The sequence below is a fragment of the Lissotriton vulgaris genome, chromosome 7, assembly GCF_964263255.1.
Source record: "Lissotriton vulgaris chromosome 7, aLisVul1.2, whole genome shotgun sequence".
In the NCBI taxonomy this organism is placed as follows: Eukaryota; Metazoa; Chordata; class Amphibia; order Caudata; family Salamandridae; genus Lissotriton; species Lissotriton vulgaris.
The window spans coordinates 1,021,699,538-1,021,717,913 of NC_141695.1; the positions used below are offsets into that span (position 1 = coordinate 1,021,699,538).

General features: G+C 42.6%; 1 protein-coding gene across 1 annotated transcript in view; it reads left to right on the top strand.

Annotated features, from left to right (window-relative positions):
- The window catches only part of SLC23A1 (solute carrier family 23 member 1), a 479,920-nt gene that overhangs the window by 127,388 nt on the left and 334,156 nt on the right, over positions 1-18,376 (top strand). The gene's annotated exons all lie outside the window — the stretch shown is intronic.

Genomic DNA, 18,376 nt, shown 5'->3' on the forward strand with positions numbered 1-18,376 from the left:
GGCTGTTGTACATTGTCAGAGCAGTGTGAGTGTGCAGTTTCATCGCAGTGTGGATGGTAGGGTGAGGAGCTTTGCTGGACGTGTGTGACAAGTTGCCGGGAACTAAGTTAGACAAGAAAGCTACCAGTTAATTAGCTGAGAACTGATGTACAGCCCACTGTAAGTATATTGTATTGTGGACAATAGTTATTTGATAACAGAAAACTAAAAGTGTCTGTAGACCGGACCTAAAAAAAGAGACAGACCAGAACCACCACCAAAAGATGGTGTTCATAGAATTCAATCGCACCCTCTAATAAGACTTCCTTCCTGTGAAGAATGTTCCTCTGTTTTCTTTATTTTCACCACCAAAAAATAGAGGCCACAGAATTCTGTTTTACACCCTAATAACTATCCCTTCTTGTGAAGAGTATACACATATTTTCCTTATTTTCAAATAGTTGTGTGCCTCGAACATATTGCACTTTGATCAATTTGGCGCATCCAATAAACTTTAAGCAGATTGCTTTTTAGCAAATTGTCTTGCGGAACACCACACATAATATTCAAGAAATCTATACTAATTTCTATGGGACCGATTAACAGAACTAATTTACGACAAAATCCTAAACTTACTACTTTTGTTATTCACAGAAGGCATTTAGTGATCCGAAATTAGGATTTTGTCTTAAGTTAGGATTTTGTTTTACGTTAGGATTTTGTCCTAAATTAGGATTTTGTCTTAAGTTAGGATTTTGTCTTAAGTTAAACTTAAGTTAAATTTAAGACAAAATCCTAATTTAAGACAAAATCCTAATTTAAAACTACTAAATGCCTTCTATGAATACCAAAAGTAGTAAGTTTAGGATTTTGTCTTAAGTTAGGATTTTGTCTTAAGTTAAACTTAAGTTAAATTTAAGACAAAATCCTAATTTAAGACAAAATCCTAATTTAAGACAAAAACCTAATTTAAAACTACTAAATGCCTTCTATGAATACCAAAAGTAGTACGCTTAGGATTTTATCTTAAGGTAGTTCTGTGAATCGGGCCCATTATTTAGAACTTGTGTGCATATGATTTATCTTGTATACAAATTCCTTCTTTCATTACTATAAAAAAATGACACTTTGGATAGCACATAAAAGTCTAATGTGTTTAATGCAAAAATATAGCCAGCAAACATAAAACATTAGCAAAGCAACTCCCAAATCAGGGGACCAGCGTTCTCCCCTGAGCAGAATCAGTTGGGGCAAGTAATGCAAAAAGCCATACATTTTGGTGCTACATTTACACACTTTTTCTCAGTGCAACTGAATGAACGTGGGAAAATGTAACACAGACCGGCACCTCCAGATATGCGTAAATGAACGGGTACCAAGCTATTCTATGTGGGGAGAACGCAAGAAGATCTTGGGGCACTGACACAATTGTCTTCCCGCAAAAGCCAGCTCTCCTGCTTTTGCCTATCCTCGCTTTGCTGTACCAAATTCAGAACGAGGCTATAAGCTTGCTAAGAGTGTGAAGCTGGGATGTGCTGTTTAAAGCACAGGATAACAGAATGGAAATGTGTTTTAAGTGTGTGTAAGTGTGCAATAATGCTAAGGCTTTAGAGACTTTCAAGCAGGTAGAAACACAAATTATAAGTAATTAATAACATTTATTAGCACATGTTAAGGTCTTTGTCTGGATTTTCGGTCTCATGGAATATAAAGAATCATTGAGGCATATAAGAATATGAATTCAACTTATCAATTGAACACTTGAATATTACATGTATTGGCTTCTTTTTAATCTTTCCTTAAATTGCTTGGTGCAATCTGATTTATGTTGCTGCCCAATGCATTTTGAAGCAATGACATTCTACGTTCTACTTCAAAGTCCAGTATTCCCGCTTATTTTTTGCTATACTCAACAACACGTTCCCACAAATTGACTGTGGTGTTGCCTTGTCACGAACGAGATGTTGTTGCTATCAGGTTTCGGATACGTCATGTACCTCTAGTGCTTAATTTGAGCCAGCGATGGCTATTGGGGACCACAGGCACTCGTTTTTGGGGACCTGCAGTTATTTTTCTGTATTAGACAATTACCAAGAGCAAGAGGGGGAAAAACACAAAAAAGGAAAGACGAAGGAAGAGAAAGATGGAAAGATAATTCACAAAGCGACAAAGCAGGAACCTGCAGGGGTGAGATAAAGGAGCAGGGAGTGTCTGGTAGTGAATTAAAGAGACATGAGGTGGATTCAAGGCTACGCAGCTTTAGGTGTTCTGGGCCCGACATTTAATAGAACCAGCCACAGGTTTTTGAGCACGGCTTTGGCCACCAATACGTATTCGTTTACACATTAAGCACTGCGTACCTCCAAGTTGGTCTGTTGCATGAAGTAGCAGGAGATTTGTCTTTTTAAATATTTTTTTTTATCCTAGCATGATGTGCATGTTCAGATGACTGTTGGAGGTGAGCTAGGGGTCCAACAAGAGAAAAGACAAGGAGCAGTAACAAGGAATAATTTAACTACACCAACGGTGGTGGTGGACAAGAAGAGGTTGTTGCAGGAGTGTTACTATGGTACTGAAAGCGTGTAATGCAGCTCAAGGAAGTGCAAGACAGGATCATACTCACCCCTGTGCTGAAATAGAGGATTTTAACATTTTATAATGTCTTGTAACCAAGGAAAACACAAAGGTGATGCGTGGAATGCTTACAAAACATCTTAGTCACTGACAATTGCAGAGGTTACATCTCAGTCATGAATTTTACGTACTATGGCAATTTAGACAGAGATCAGTAATTTGTGAATCGGATTACTTAAATCATTTTTTGTTTGGTGTGGTAGATGCCCTAAGAGCGTTGGGGATGCCCAGATGTAGGTACCATACTTACCACGCCACAGGACTGAAGCTATATCTAACTGATGAGGCCTGATAAGCTGAAAATGGCCTGAGACTGCTTTTATGTTCTCACCAGGAGGGTATCTGACCTGACAGTCCAGGCTTGACTGTTCCTATAGGAACAAAATCAAGACTGGTGTGTTTATAACTGAGCTCTGTTTTGAGTGGTGTAGTGGGTAATAAACAATAGAATGGAATGTGGCCATAGGTGATTGCCAGTGAGGACTCCTAACTTTACTACTACTAAATTGAGAAAAATCCTAATTTTAAGACTTTCGGTATTCACAGAAGGCATTTAGGAGTCCTAAAGTTAGTAGTCCTAACTTCTGTGAATACCGAAATGAATAAGTTCATTCTGTGAATACCAAAAGTAGTAAGTGCATTCTGTGAATGCCAAAAGTAGTAAGTTCATTCTGTGAATACCAAAAGTAGTAAGTGCAATCTGTGAATACCAAAACAGTAGTAAGTTTAGGATTGAGTCTTAAGTTCATTCTGTGAATCGGGCCCATCGTCCCGAAATCTGTAGATTTTAATTATGGCGTTAGGAGACATTAGGGGATACCAAACATTATAAATATTTTGATACAATTATGCTTAGTACATCGCAAGGAATGGCTCTATATTTGTCTTTCATTGATTAGAGCAAAGCTATGACACAGTAGGCAGCCAGGACTCTAGGAGAATGAAGACAGGCATCCATTGATCCAGTATTAAAACTTACTTTAAGGAACCTATATGAAGGCACAACAAACTAGGTCAAATTCGAGACACTGTGTTAGAGACCATGGGAGTAGCAGAACTGAAGAAGTGAAATAGGCTGGCTAATCATACTAGTTCTCTTAAACAGAGAGATAATTCACTTATAGAAAGTTCAGGGAGAGCCTGCTAGAAAGCCTCATGGAGGCTACCCTACGCAGGGACAAATTTCTCCTATTAGGAGACCTGAACCTGCATTTAAATTGCCCAGAGGACACAGGGGTTAAGGACTTCTGTCGGGATATGCTAGCTCTCCAACTGGAATTGAAGCTATCGGACCCCACGCACCGCCAGGGACACCTTTTGGACCCGGTTTATGCTAACTGGGGAGGTGTGGAGGTGTCCGGTATAGAGCCTATCCCCTGGACAGACCACTTTCTGGTGGCATTCTCCATACAGAGCTTAAAAACCAACAAAGCCAGTCAGGCACCCCCTAATTATCTCAGGAGGAAGTGGGCTAAATTCTCGGTGGAGGATTTTAATCAAGCCTTAAGTAGGGATGGTCAGCCTGGGGGCGAAGACATAGAAACAGCGGTCTTTAACCTGAATCAGCGCATCACTGAAGCGCTTGACCAGACAGCCCCACTCTGCCGCACATCTACATGTGCTCGGAAAGAACGATCAGCCCCATGGTTTAGTGGTGAGCTGAGGCTAACAAAGGCGGACTGTAGGCGGGCAGAAAGAGTCTGGAGGGTGTCTTATGACAACCAGGCTAGGGAACTGTTTTTGGAAAAAAGGCGCCTTCACCATAGGCTGATTAAAAAGTCTAAGGCAGCCTACTATGCAGGACAAATCCTGGGGGCGGAAAATTCGGCCAAAGAACTCTTCGGCATCTACAAGTCTCTGACCTCGGTAAATTCACCCACAGAGCCGGAGAGTTGCTCAACGGAGTCATGTGACCGTATTGCCGAATATTTCTCCGCTAAAGTCGAGAAGATCTACTCGACTTTCCCTAATCCGCCGACAGGGATTGACTTTGAGGTAGCACTGGGGGACACGGAGACGGTAGGGCATCTTACAAACTTCCGCACCCCCCCTTTTGAGGAACTAGTAGCGGTGTGTCGCTCTGTCAAATCAGGGTCCCCGTAGGACCCGGTGTCACCCAAATGCTTGGCGGATAGCCTGGAAGTTCTGGAGCCTTATATGAGGCATGTCCTGGACATCTCTTTCGGATCGGGGAAGTTGCCTGAGGGGTGGAAACAGGCGGTGGTGCTCCCGCTCCGGAAGAAACCCCACTTAGGCTTCGAGGTATTAGAGAATCTGAGGCCCATCTCACTCCTGCCTTTTCTGTCCAAAGTGGCGGAAAAGGTGGTTAATACCCAAATTATGAAGCACGTGGAAGAGACGGGACTGCTCCACGCGACGCAGTTTGGCTTTAGGCCACGCCATTCGACCGAGTCCGCCCTTCTTATGGCTACGGAACATCTGAGAGAGGGTGTGGATGCAGGCCAAACTATGGCTTTGATCCTGTTGGACCTCAGCGCGGCGTTCGACACTGTAGCTCACAACATCCTGCTACAGTGTCTGAACAGAGGTGGCATCTCTGGCACCGCGCTGAGATGGATCCAGGACTTCCTCAAGGGGAGAAGCTTTCGAGTCAGGCAAGGAGACTGCTATTCAAAGGGGGTGCCCCTGGGCCAAGGCGTGCCGCAGGGTTCGTCATTGAGCCCGACCCTTTTTAATATGTATGTTGCGCCTGTTGCCTCGATTGTGGAGAGTCATGGTCTCCAATTGGTTTCGTATGCCGACGATACGCAGCTGGTGATCTCCCTATCGCACGCGCCCTGTCTTGCTGCCGATGGCTTCCGGTCGTGCATGAAAGATCTTGCCGAGTGGATGGCTATCAACTGTTTGAAGCTTAATAGCAGCAAGACAGAGGTGCTGGTGATGGGGAGAGCCCAGTCTGCTTGGTCGTCGGCATGGTGGCCATCTTGTCTTGGACCAACCCCAACCCCCTGCCAAGAGGCACGCAATCTGGGGGTGTGGTTTGACGCGGGTCTTACTTTTGGCCCCCAGATCAACCGGGTGGTGGGAGTTTGTTTTGGGATTTTGAAGAAACTGAGAAAGGTCCTTGACTTACTCCCGATTGATGCCCGTCAAACCCTGGTTCATGCTCTGGTGACAGCTAGGTCGGACTATGGGAACCTGCTGTACCTGGGGGCTCCAGAAAAAAGCATGGCACGCCTGCAAGTGCTGCAGAATGCGGCAGCACGTTTGATTCTCAGGCTGCCCAAAAGGGCGCCTTCTAAGGCGGCCCTCCAGCAGTTACACTGGCTCCCTGTGAGGAGAAGAGTGGAATACAAAGCCCTCTGCACCTGTCATCGTATCTTGAATGGCAGGGCACCCGACCCTCTGAATAAACTGATCGAAGTGTACCAACCAACACGTGCGCTTAGATCTGCAGGGGGCGGTCTACTGAGGATCCCTAGAGTCAAGAAAGCCCGCATGGGAGGTAGGTCCTTTAGATGCCTAGCGGCAAATAATTGGAATAAACTGCCAGCGGACCTGCGCCTGGAACCGGAGGAAGCTAGGTTCCGAGCGAAACTTAAAACATTCCTTTACACTAAATAACTGTCCGCTCAGCTTCTGTGCTCCCTGCTCGCTGCCTCTCCCACTTTCAGCGCGTGGACACGCTGGTGTGCGTAACGCAGCGCTTTACAAGTGTCCCAATAATAATAATAATAATAATAGAAGCTTCTTGATAGGACGCCTTTGAAGGTAAATGAAAAGTGATCCACATACTACTGTATATTGGCGACTTAGGGGCATATTACCAAGGGCCTTATCGCCGATTTAGGGGGACGTTTTCCCGCTAAAGCGGCGATAATTTTATCGCCCAATTACCAAGCTGTCGCTAACACCAGTTAGCAACAGCTTGTAGGCGACAGCGAGCATTTTGGTGCCCGCTTTGCATGTCAGCGATAATTATCGCTAATGACATGCAATGCAAAGTGTGCCAAAATGTTAGTGACTGAAAACAGTCACTAACATCGCTATCGCCTATTACCTACAAAGGCGAAGCGATGGAAATATTCGCGCTAAGCGCGAATATCTCCTAAAGCTAACGCCTGCTAATACCAGTTCTTAGCCATGTTATCCAATGGGAGGTGGATAACATGGCTAAGAGCTGCTTCACGCTAATGCGTGAATATCGCTGTATTGTCAGCGATATTCACGCATTTCGCCTGATTTTTATAGTTTTTGAGATAAACCTTGCTAATAGCAAGTAATTTCCGCGATAAAAATCGGTGAAGCGCGGCGATAATAATTTGGCCGCTATCCCTACTTAGCGATAAATATCGCTGTTTGTAGGTAATATGCCCCTTTAAAGATAAATCCTTAATAGTAGTAAAATCCAGTGTAGATAGAACAAGCTTCAGGTCAAAGAAGAAAGTAATGGCTATGATGGCATGCAAAGCAGTTGGAGACCAATGAACATGGACTTTAGAAATAAAACCAAACTTTAAAAATAGTTGAGGATTTCCATTAACTAGATTTAACTATCTGTGTAAAAGGTGGGCCGCTGGCGACATAGGACACATGTGATAGAAGAAGAAGGAAATGGACCAATGGGGATTAACACATTTTACTGAGCCATTCGTTTTCAAACATTAACCTCTCTGGGTGAAAAGGGAAAACATATGAGAGCTAAAGGAAATTATGAAAAGTTGGGCCAGCTGGGAGACGATCATACAACCACTTGAGTATATGAGAAGTATTCACTTATACGTTATCCTGCTGCACACTAAATTCAAGCAAATCTGAATTAATGAGGGGCCCTGGCACTCTGGTTGTGATAGTAATGTTGGTCTGGCTATTAGGCGACCAACACATGAAGAATTTGAATGTGGGAATTGTAAGGCTTGGGAATAGAAAGACCACCAGCACATTAAGATGAATCTCTTACACTGATCTTTAAGTGCACATCTTCCTAGACAAGCCGGACTGTTCCCTCACGACTGGCTCACCAGGGAGAATGACATCAATGTGTGGAAAAGAGCAGGAAGAAAAGGCACAAATATTTGCTCATGTGTTCGTTGGACTAAATGTTTCCTCTCTTTCACTGCACCTTTGTTCAGCTGATGTTTGCACCTAGCAACTCACACGATGAGAAAAATACCTTTAACTCACTGGGGCATATTTACAAGCCCCTATTGCAACCACGTTGTATTGATGATAGGGGCTTCGCCTTATTTACCAGGCAGTGTTGAGCCATTTAAAATAAGGCACCCTTTCACGTTCTACTTAGCGTGAAGGTGGAGGGCAGTGGGTGTTGCGAGGGCGTTCCCCCACAACACCCCTTGATTTTGACGCTGCCTCCCTATTTACAAGGGTGTCATAAATAGGGGGCAGGGCCAAAATTAAGACCAGGGAAAACCTGGTCTTAAACAGGCGACACGAGGAGAAATGCTGTATTTCTCCTCGTTTTTGCTGTTTCCATGTGTGCTGCCTTGAGCAGCACACATAGAAAAAGCAAATTGCCATTGATTGTTTATGTGCAGGAAGTGGCCCTTTCTGCACATAAACAATAATAATTTAAAGAAATTACGTTTTGCAATTTCTATGCATTAAGCAGCACAAATAGAATTTTTTTAAACGCCATGAATGATTGTTTGTGTGCAGGAAGGGAGACCTTCCTGCACGTAAACAATCATTTCCCCCAAAGCAGACACCGTTCCATGTTGGTGCAAGGGTGCCTGCGTTGGCGCTAGGCAGCTGAACTCAGCCGCAGCACTAGGGGAAACGCAGGGGTGAGCCGCATTCTTGTGAATACGGCGCATCCATGCCTTTTCAGAATGGAGAAGCTTGGCGATAGCAATGTTTGCTTAATGCCATGCTTCTCCATTCTGTAGTAAACATTCTCCTTTGAGTCTGTGTCAGCTCTATCAACAGGTGAGACACATTTCATCCTGGAGCTGCATTGTAAAACTGTGCCAGTCTGAGTGAAACAGGATGCCACATTTTGGAAATCTGCTTGAGATTCAAACAGAGAATTTGGCTGCACATTAGTCCAAAAGACACCAATTTGCAATTAGCCCTTGAACATCTGAACATAATTTGATCATAATACCATTATATTATTCAGAATAGAGCAAGCTTTACCAGTGACTATCTCATGAGCTACTGGTAGCTCTCCACCTACTTGTCAGAAGCTCTTCTGTCAGTAGTGGCTGCTACCTGATGGGGGTCGTAGGACAGGGGGAAGAGGAAAGTAATTAAAAAAAGGGCTCAACTTTACCGGCCAGACCCGCCTCTCCTCCATCTTCCGTCCTCGTCCTCTTCATCTTCCTGTCCCGGCCGACAGCAGAAAGGACCCAGGCATACAAGCTCCCCTGAGCCAATCACAACACTGCAGTGCAGCGTTGTGATTGGTCTGAGCGTCGTGGATCGGCGCTCCGACTGGAACAGGGAGCCTGTGCATGTTCCTCGCCAGGCTGTGTAATGCAGCAAGGTAGGAACATGCAACGTGCGCATGAACAGTTTGGTAGGCCCAAGATGGCGGGCCAAACAGTTCATGCGCACATAGGTAGTGCAAACCACTCCTCCCCTGCTCTGGCAAGCCCCGCCCAGCCCCACAATTGACTGCAATAGGGAAAATAATTTGATAATAATGATACGTAATTATCATTCTATTTTTTCTTTTGAGTAGTGGGGCGATGCTCCTCCCCCTTAGCGGAGTAGCCACTACTGTCTCCTGTGTGCAGCCAGCCGACTAAATTGGGAGCTTTTGCTGAATTTAATACTACATATTTTAAATGAAATTGAAAAATGTTTATTCGATTGCAAAATATGTGTATTTTCATAAATCATAAGCTGAGGTTTGGAGAAAAATGGTTGAATTTTCAAAATATATTTGAAGCTGATATTTGAGTGATAAATCATACAGTTCTGGGGTGGAGAGACCTTTTACTAATATTATTAGCTTTGTGTTAGGGGCATTGCAGCTACGGCTTTTATGCATTATCCATGCAGAGTCAATCCTCATTGGCAAAGCATCTTTTCCATCACTGTTGGCACCCATGCCTGATGCACTGAGGTGATACAACTAGCAATCATGCATAAGTTGGCCACTTGTGTAATCTTGTCGGATGTGTTCACTACACTAACTCTATTATTATTAGCAGCTCACAATGATTTTAATTCAACATAAGTAGCTGTGGAATAGGGCATTTGTCTCCCTAGTAACATTCAAGACACCTATAGGTTCTGCACCCCTGCCAGTCTTTTCAGAAATACACATGTAGCCAACTTTCTTCCAAATTGAATGTGCCTGGTTTTTCTGGAGCAATAAAATAGTCAAGATTTTCACGACACCATTCCCTTCATAAATTAAATCAGTAATTATGGGAACACAATCTTGAGTGAAACTCGGAAATGCATATTGAATGTTTTCCCTTATTCACCATCAGATCACTGGCAGCATTTTATCACACTGCACAGTGATATTTGCTGGCTCTAATTCTATATTCGGGTGAAATATCTGAAGCTATTCGATTTCTTAAAAAGTGTATCAATCCAATTGAGTGTTTATTCACATATGAATCTAAACATGGATCAAACATTTCATCAAAATGTGTTCATTACAGCATTCCTCGTCTGTTTGCACCTGCAGCATTGCACGTGTATGGAAGGTAGGTCTGAAAATGTCCTGGTCCCTTGTAAGTGGAAAGCATGCAGCCCCAATGCCCTTAAAGTACTCGCAAACCAGTAGGGAGGCCGGTTTCATAGAGAAATGTGGCTCACCGATTAGAGCGGCAGACCCTGAGGCAGAGGTCTGGCCCGGGACCAGGGTTCAATCCCCGTCGCAGCAGGGTCTTTGGCTCAATGTCCTCGGACCCAATAATTCTCGCCTTGGTGCCTACTCTAATCATGGGTTCCACTCTGCATCTCTGGGCAATAGCTTGCTTAATCACCACACCGGCCCTAACAACGCTAGGATGCCTGGCTTCACATTGGTGGTGCCCAGGAGTGGACACCCCACAGGAACAGGCCAGGAAGGGTTCCACAGCGGTATTCGTACAGTGCTTAGAGACCCCTGGGTGATAGGCGCTATACAAGTGCAAATTACATTTACATAGTGGGAGTCCCTCAAAATAGAAAGCCCTTAGAATTGGACCCCCATTAAAGTTGGTGACGGTATAGTGACAGAGCTACTGGAACAACAGGTGTGTGGGATTCAGAATCTTTCATTGTAATCCATTATAGAATCTGACTTCAGCCCTCGTTCTTAGATAAAGGGGTTCTCTATAGTATTTAAAGTATCGAATGGTGCATTGGACTTTGTCCACAAACTAGCAGCACTCAACTTAATAATCATGAACGGTAAATCCCCGTGGGACGCGCCCCCAGTGGCAACTTACCTGAGTGGAAAAGTCGCTTCTACAATAGATTTTATAATTACGAGTATTAAGCAGCTCTCAGAAATAAACAGCTTTAGGATAATTACACGAGCTGAAAGTGATCATCTGCCGTTAATACTGAATCTGAAGAATAGAACAAACGCCGCTCAGAAGAATAACGCCATTACGCAGCACTCAGACACGTTCAACCTGCGTAAAGTAAAATGGCGAGGAGAGGCTCCTGAACTTATTGAGAACAAAGTAAAGGCCTATATCGAAACTCAAGGCCCAGTCCAAGAACGTGTGTATGTAAGCCATTGGGAGCAAATGGTTGAGTTTTTACTTCAAACCTTCCCGGTTACCAAGTCGCAGAGGTCCTTAAAAACTGCCAAAAGGGACCCATGGTTCAATCCCGATCTTAAAATGCGCAAAAGAGAGATCGCGAGAGAAGTTCGACGTTTGTCCCGAGAAGGAGAAAAGGACCTAAAACAAGAAAAAATTAAGTTGCATACACTAAGGAGTGCCTACAGAAAGCAATTGGGGAAAGTAAAATCAGAGTATAAAGAATCAATCTGTCAGCAACTACTAATAGCTGGCAAAAAATCCAACAGCAGCGATTTCTGGGGGATTATTAATACGTTAACAACGGGTCCAACACTCCAGCAACAGGCAGGAATCGGGACAGAAATCTGGACTGACCACGTAAAGACTTTGCTCAACCAATCTACGAGGGATCCAGAACAACAACCCCAGGGGCAACACCATGACCAAAAGGAGGCGCAAGCCAGACCGAGCCACGCAACACCAACAGCTAATTTAGCCCATTTAAACTCTTCTTTCGAAGAGCAAACTCCTCTGACAAATGAGAAAGAACTAAAAAACCTCATAAAGAAATTAAAGCCAGAGGGAGCGGCTGGGGCAAACAGCATTCCAAACGCAATCTTCAGGAAGAACCCAGAGCTATGGTCTGAAATCCTAACACCAGTCTTCAACGAGATTTATGTAAACTCTAATATCCCAGCTTCTTGGAGGGGGTCTGTCATTCACCCCATCTATAAAAAGGGAGATCACGGTAAGCCAGGGAATTATAGATTAATCTCCTTGATTGACGTGGAAGCCAAACTATATACCTTGTGCCTATTGCACCATCTGCAATGTTGGATGGAGGAACAAAACATCATCCCCAACTTCCAAACAGGATTCAGGCAAGGCATGGGCACTCAATCGAATCTTGCAACCCTAGCTCTCTTGACGGAACAGGCGCAAAGAAAGAAATTCCGTCTCCTAGCCTGTTTCGTGGACATCAAGTCAGCTTTTGACAGAGTGAGTAGGAATCATTTATGGAGCAAACTTAAAAGATGGGGCATACCAAAACCACTCCTTACCGCCATTGTAACCTTGCACACTGACACCTGGACTAGAGTCAAGCTGGAAGTATTTCCACACAAAGTGGTTTAAAGCAAGGCTGTGTCTTGGCCCCAAGCCTTTTTAATCTGTATTTATCGGACATTGCCCGACACTTTAAAAATCCAGACTGCCACCCCCCCGAAATTGGCTAATAAGCCAGTCGCAATCCTCCAATATGCAGACAATATAGTCTTGTTAAGCCAAACCCTAGTGGGACTACAAAGATCAATAAATAACCTGGCATCCTATCTGGACTCAGAACAGCTAGAGATAAATAAAGACAAAACAAAAATCGTTTGTCTGGTTGATAGTAGGAAATTAAAGTTCAAATGGAGGGTAAAGGGGGCTTATGTGGAAGAAAAAGAGTTCATACAAATACTTGGGCGTAATAATCGGGAAGGGCACAAGTCACAAAGAACACAAAATGTCCCTCAAAGCAAAGACCCAGTCCCTGATCTATGCCTACAAATCCTTGCGCAGAAAACTGGACTGCCCTAAATATTTGCATTTGTTAAAAGTTATAGCTGCACAAATCCAACCAAGTTTGTCATACGGTCTTGTTCCCTGGTGTGGCAAAGATTCGCACTTCCAGAACGACTTGCAATTAAAAGATCTATAAAGCAGTTTTTGATTTGCCAAAATGTGCCTCGCCCGCCCAGGTAAGACTGGAATTTGGGCTTCAGGACCTCAAATACAGGGCAATGAGCAACTTCATTAAATTCTGCCACTCCCTCCGGTTATCCGAAGTGGACACCTTAAACAGACTCTGCTGGGACGAAGTTAGGTCACTGAATGAGCAAGAAACTCCAATCTCTTGGGGGAGCTACCTGAGTACATCCTTGGCTACTTTGGAGCTCCAACCAGCATGGGACAACAAGATGGATTGAGCGTCTTTTAACAAAATAGTGAATGTCGCAAGTAAAAAGAAATCTTTACTGGAAGATAAACTTGCGCTCACAAAGAGACGGCATGCATGGACAGTTATGAACTCATACAGGTCTTCAAAGCCTCAAGTCTACTTATCTGCCCATTTTAGTTCTTATTTGAAGATGTGCTTTCTAAAGTTCAGGATGGGGGTGCAAGTCTCCAAGGATTTATCCCCTTCTTGGCAGACAGTTTTTAACTCTGAACGTTGTCGCTTATGCGGATTTCAAAAGGAAACCTTGGCCCACTTGCTGTGCACATGTCCAGCCATGCTAACCTAAAGGAGACAATACCTAAAGGCGATTTTTATCAACCTGAATATCCGCTCTAGCAGACAAGCAGTGATAAGCTGGCTGGAGGGTTCGTCATGCATCTTGTCTTGCCGAGGAGTTAAGTTTATGAGATTAGTCAACAGCTGCTTATTGCAAGCGGACGATCATTAATCATAATTGTATGTAACATATTCCATACTTTTAATTTGGTTGGTACTTAATTTTAACTCTTCTGTAACTCGATCTAAACATAGATTTAGAATGATTTTATAATAACAGGATTGTACACACTTGAAATGCGTGGGAGATAGAGCACAGATGTACATTTGTATACATTACATTTCTATCTGATTGAGTAGATGAAATTCACTCATCCTATGAAGGGGGGGTATTGTGATGATTTTAACTAATCAAGCAATAAACAAACTTTAAACTTATAGTATATAAATCTGGAAAATCTTAACTTAAGGCACATGTTTCAGCGAAGGAGAAACTCAACAAGTAATTTTATAAAACACCCTAATATTCCCAAGATACCTTGTTAGTGTCATCAAATATTTTCTTAGGGATCCAAACATGCACTCACTGGAAGCCCTGCTTGTCCTTCCAGTGCTTTGAATCTGGGGTCCTTTTAAAAGGCCCACATAGCTGCCTGTGTGTTTGTGAGTGCCTGCAGGGGGGTTTGAGACCAGACACAGGCAAATGGTGTCATATTGACAGACATCATATTGAAATTGGCATCTCATGACCTTCATGCAGATTTGATCAGTAACAATGAGCCCACAGATCTATGGGCCAGATGTACGTAGTACAGTGTTTGCAATTACCAAATAGCACGTTTTTGTGAATCACTATTTGGTAATCTGAAACGTTCATGTACAAATATGTGTTTAACACATTTTGCAAATCCCAGTGGATGTTCATGAGGTAGGTATCAGTTTGTGACACAATGGGAATCGCAAAAATCACAAGGACAGTGGACTGCTGGGGTCAGCAGACCACTATGTCTGTCATTGCTTTTAAAAAAAACATTTTTTTTTAATACAGCCTGTTTTCCATAAAGGAAAATGGGCTGCATTTCAAAAAGAAAAAGAAAACGTTTTTTTTAAAGAGTAGCCAGTGGGACCACTGACTGCATTAAAAAATGTTTTTACAAACATTCCCAAAGAGGGAAAGGGTTCCTTGGAGACCCCTTTCCATTTGCCAATCGTCGCAAAACATTCATACATACCACTGCAGTTTGGTTATTAAGAAGGGATGCCCCAAACACGCCCCTTCCTGATAATGATCGACAAATCCAATTTGTGATTCGGTAATAGGTTGCCAAATCGCAAATGTGGCCTTTTTGCATTAAAAAATGCTTTTTTGAGGTCGAACATTGCCCGATTCTGGGAATCGGGCAGTTTGCGAACTCAAAAAAGCTTTGTACATCTGGCTCCCAGTGCCTTGAAATAGTTTATTTATTTATTTTGTGGTGACTTTGAGCATGAGTCAGGACCCTGAAGACCTAGGAGCACTGTACAAGGGTGTGGACAGACATCTGACATCTGACTTTTCAATGAAATGTGACACATTACATGCATCATTGACATATAGGTGATAAGAATAATGACACTATAGACCTTTGGTCCATACGAATAAGAGCGCCCAAGTTTTAAATATAATTTCCCTTGTACATTTGTAAAGTGCACGTTCTTGGTGCTGATCTGCACGTGTTCATTGTTACACAACTGAATGGTACTCATTTGACTACCTTCAGAAGGATGAAAGGCTGTGAGGCTGACTGGGATTTTAATCTGTGGCCATCAAGTCAAAAAGATTTTTTGTAGTGGATTTATTAACCCACCGAGTAAGTAGAATCTGCATAATTCAGTGTATCCTGCTTGCATGAATATAAACCAAAAGCAATGAGAAGGTTAGGACAGTAGGTCTGTTAAAACTAGCAAGTAGAAGAGGTTCGACTTCACATTCTTAAGTCCCCAACTCTTCAAGTCATACATTATTACATCCCTGCTACCTCCACCACTTTGATCATCCCCTTTCATAACTGATTCTCTTTCCCTCCACCTGAATGTCAGAAACCTTCAGTGCAATTTGACTCAGATTGAATACTGGACTCCTTTATCTTTAAGGGGGCCACAGCCAAAATATTAGAAGTTATCCTCTAGACCCAATTATTTCTTCGGCGAGATGATGAAGTGTGCTGCATGGGAAGCCACTGTGGAGTCCGGTAGGCCATGGATCCGGGCTTTGCTACCAGTGCTTAATTTGAGCCTTTGGTGCAGGCGGGGTTTCCTCGCTCTCTTTTTTGGAACAGCACTTATTTTTAATCATCAGACTTTGACTCAGAACAAGAAAGAGAAAAGTAGCAAACGGGGGAAGAGGAGGAAGAAAAAGATCTTGCAAGAGTGAGATAAAGGTACAGGGAGAGTATTTTAGTAGAAGAAAGAGGCTTGAGCTGCACTACAGCTGTACAAATTCAGCAATACCGACATTCGGCAAGAGGCCAGTGCGCTTTTGAGAAATATTTGGTCTCTGGCACTTATTTTTATTTACAAAGAAGCCATGGTTGCCCCCCTACAGATGTGAGTGAACAAGAGCTTGACCAGCAGTTCTAAAGTCATGCTCTGGGACCCCTGAATATGAAAGCTATTTTTTTTGGTTTTTCCGAAACTCTCGCTTTTGTTTGTGAAACACATAAAAGAATGCCGAATAACTGAACAAAAAAAACACATAGCACCCACTTGGCATTTATTTCTAATAACTATCTTTCTGCCATGCTGGTGCAGAACACTTTAATCAGAAATAGACCGTCTCTGTACTGATCAACTGAATATAGGGCAGTCCATCTGCCAAGGTTTTGACCACGCAACAGCCTTGGCGACTCACCACTGGGATTTAAATGTACATAACTCATCATCAATAATTACATAAAAATTTTCACATTGTTATAACATTAGATCATTAACAAAAAATTTCCATATGTTTTGCCACCACATTGATTTTGTGAAATTTTGAATAAGTTGACATTATCACCCTGTAACTTTGACTCTCATCTTTACCGTAACCTTACGGTAACTTTCTTCGACCCTCCAATTATCCCCATCCCCAAATGTTAAATGAAGCAACTGATGACAACGTGTATGTTAGAGAAGTAAAACTAGTTGTTAATGCATAATTGGCCATTTAAATAAACAATGATGTGATGATGATGTTACCGGGGGCTACCTCCACATGGATTGATCAGGAGCCAGTGTGGGAGTAGTAGACTATTGTAATATGGCTTAAACCAGCCACCTTAATGCATTTACGCCTTTCAGCAGTGTAAGCCCGGTGTTTACAAGACCCACATTTCACTAGTTCCACTTGGATAGATCTATTTATTGGATCTCTAATAGCTGGTTGTATTCTATGATGATATCTCCATGTTAAGCTGCAGTTGGATTTGCAGATATGAATCCTGGGTGCACAAGAATAGAGATTCTCCAATTAACATGCAGAGATTCTTGATTTCATTAAATACCTTTATTGCTGCCCCACATGCAGCTCTTTAAAGAACTTAAACACATCACAAAGTAAAAAGTTTGATTCTGAAATCACAATACAGTGTATAAGCCCATGACACACAGCCATCTTCCACTTTTAGGCTGCGACTCAAAGAGAACTTGAAGTTGAAATAACTTGAAACTTTCTAAACAATGTAGTCAATAGGGAAAGAATTCCATCTACTCCTCTTGCTCCCGACAGAAAAGGTCTAATCAAGAGTTGCTTCCTACGAAAACAAGACACATTAATAATATTTTCCCTATATGTTATGTAAAGACCAAAACATCACTTTTTCAAAACAAATTTTACAGTTTCTCTCTCTCTTTTTTTTTTAAATATACTATTTTCCACCTGGCCCCATGCATAAACAAGGTTACGGTGGGTGGGATAATGATAGCCTCTGTTGTCTTTAATGAAATCAAGATTCTCTCTGCATGTTAATTGGACAATCACCATTTCATTACAAGACAGGAGACTATCATTATGCATGTTTAAAGCTTCCCATAACAATGTTGCTTACATGCTTTACTGGTCTCTAGTAGGAACTTGCAAAGTTAGTTAGTTCGTTAATTGGATTTATATAGCGCATGGCAGAAAGGTTTTCCCAGCACGTTGCCATCCAAACAGATCCTGAAACACTCTAGAAAGATAATTCCCACTCCAAACGGTTTGGAACCAGCAGGTTTTCAACCTCTTCCACTAAATCAGAAGGGAGAGACTGACCCTCAGATGTGGAGGAAGGTAATTCCAAAGCTTTGGACCTAAGAAATAGAAGACACAACCTCCTTGCCAAGATCTCTTGATTCTAGGTGCTTGCATATGACCGGTCTGCTGCTTTCATGATTTTGGAAAGAGTGCCACCAGCCCCAAATACTTTACTAGCCATTGCACCTCTGCCTGAATGTGCACCAAAGTATGATAGGCCTATACTAACCTCTCTCATTATTGCTGTAACCCACCTAGCTATTGTGGTAGTAGCTATTGCTTTATTTGGTTTCACATTGGGGATTAATAGTTGAGTGTCACCATCGTGTTGAAATTCTAGAATTTTTTGTTCATATACCTTCATGCAACTGACCACACACAGTTTTTCACAATCCTATAATGAAGGATAGAAAATGTGACCAGACACATTTTTTGTTCTCTTTGAAATATCAAAATGTACACCATCTGATGATTAAATTCTGTTGCAAATCTCTAGAACTTTAACATGCGAAACCCCCTGAAAGAAACTAAGCAGAGAAGTGTTGCTAATTGCTG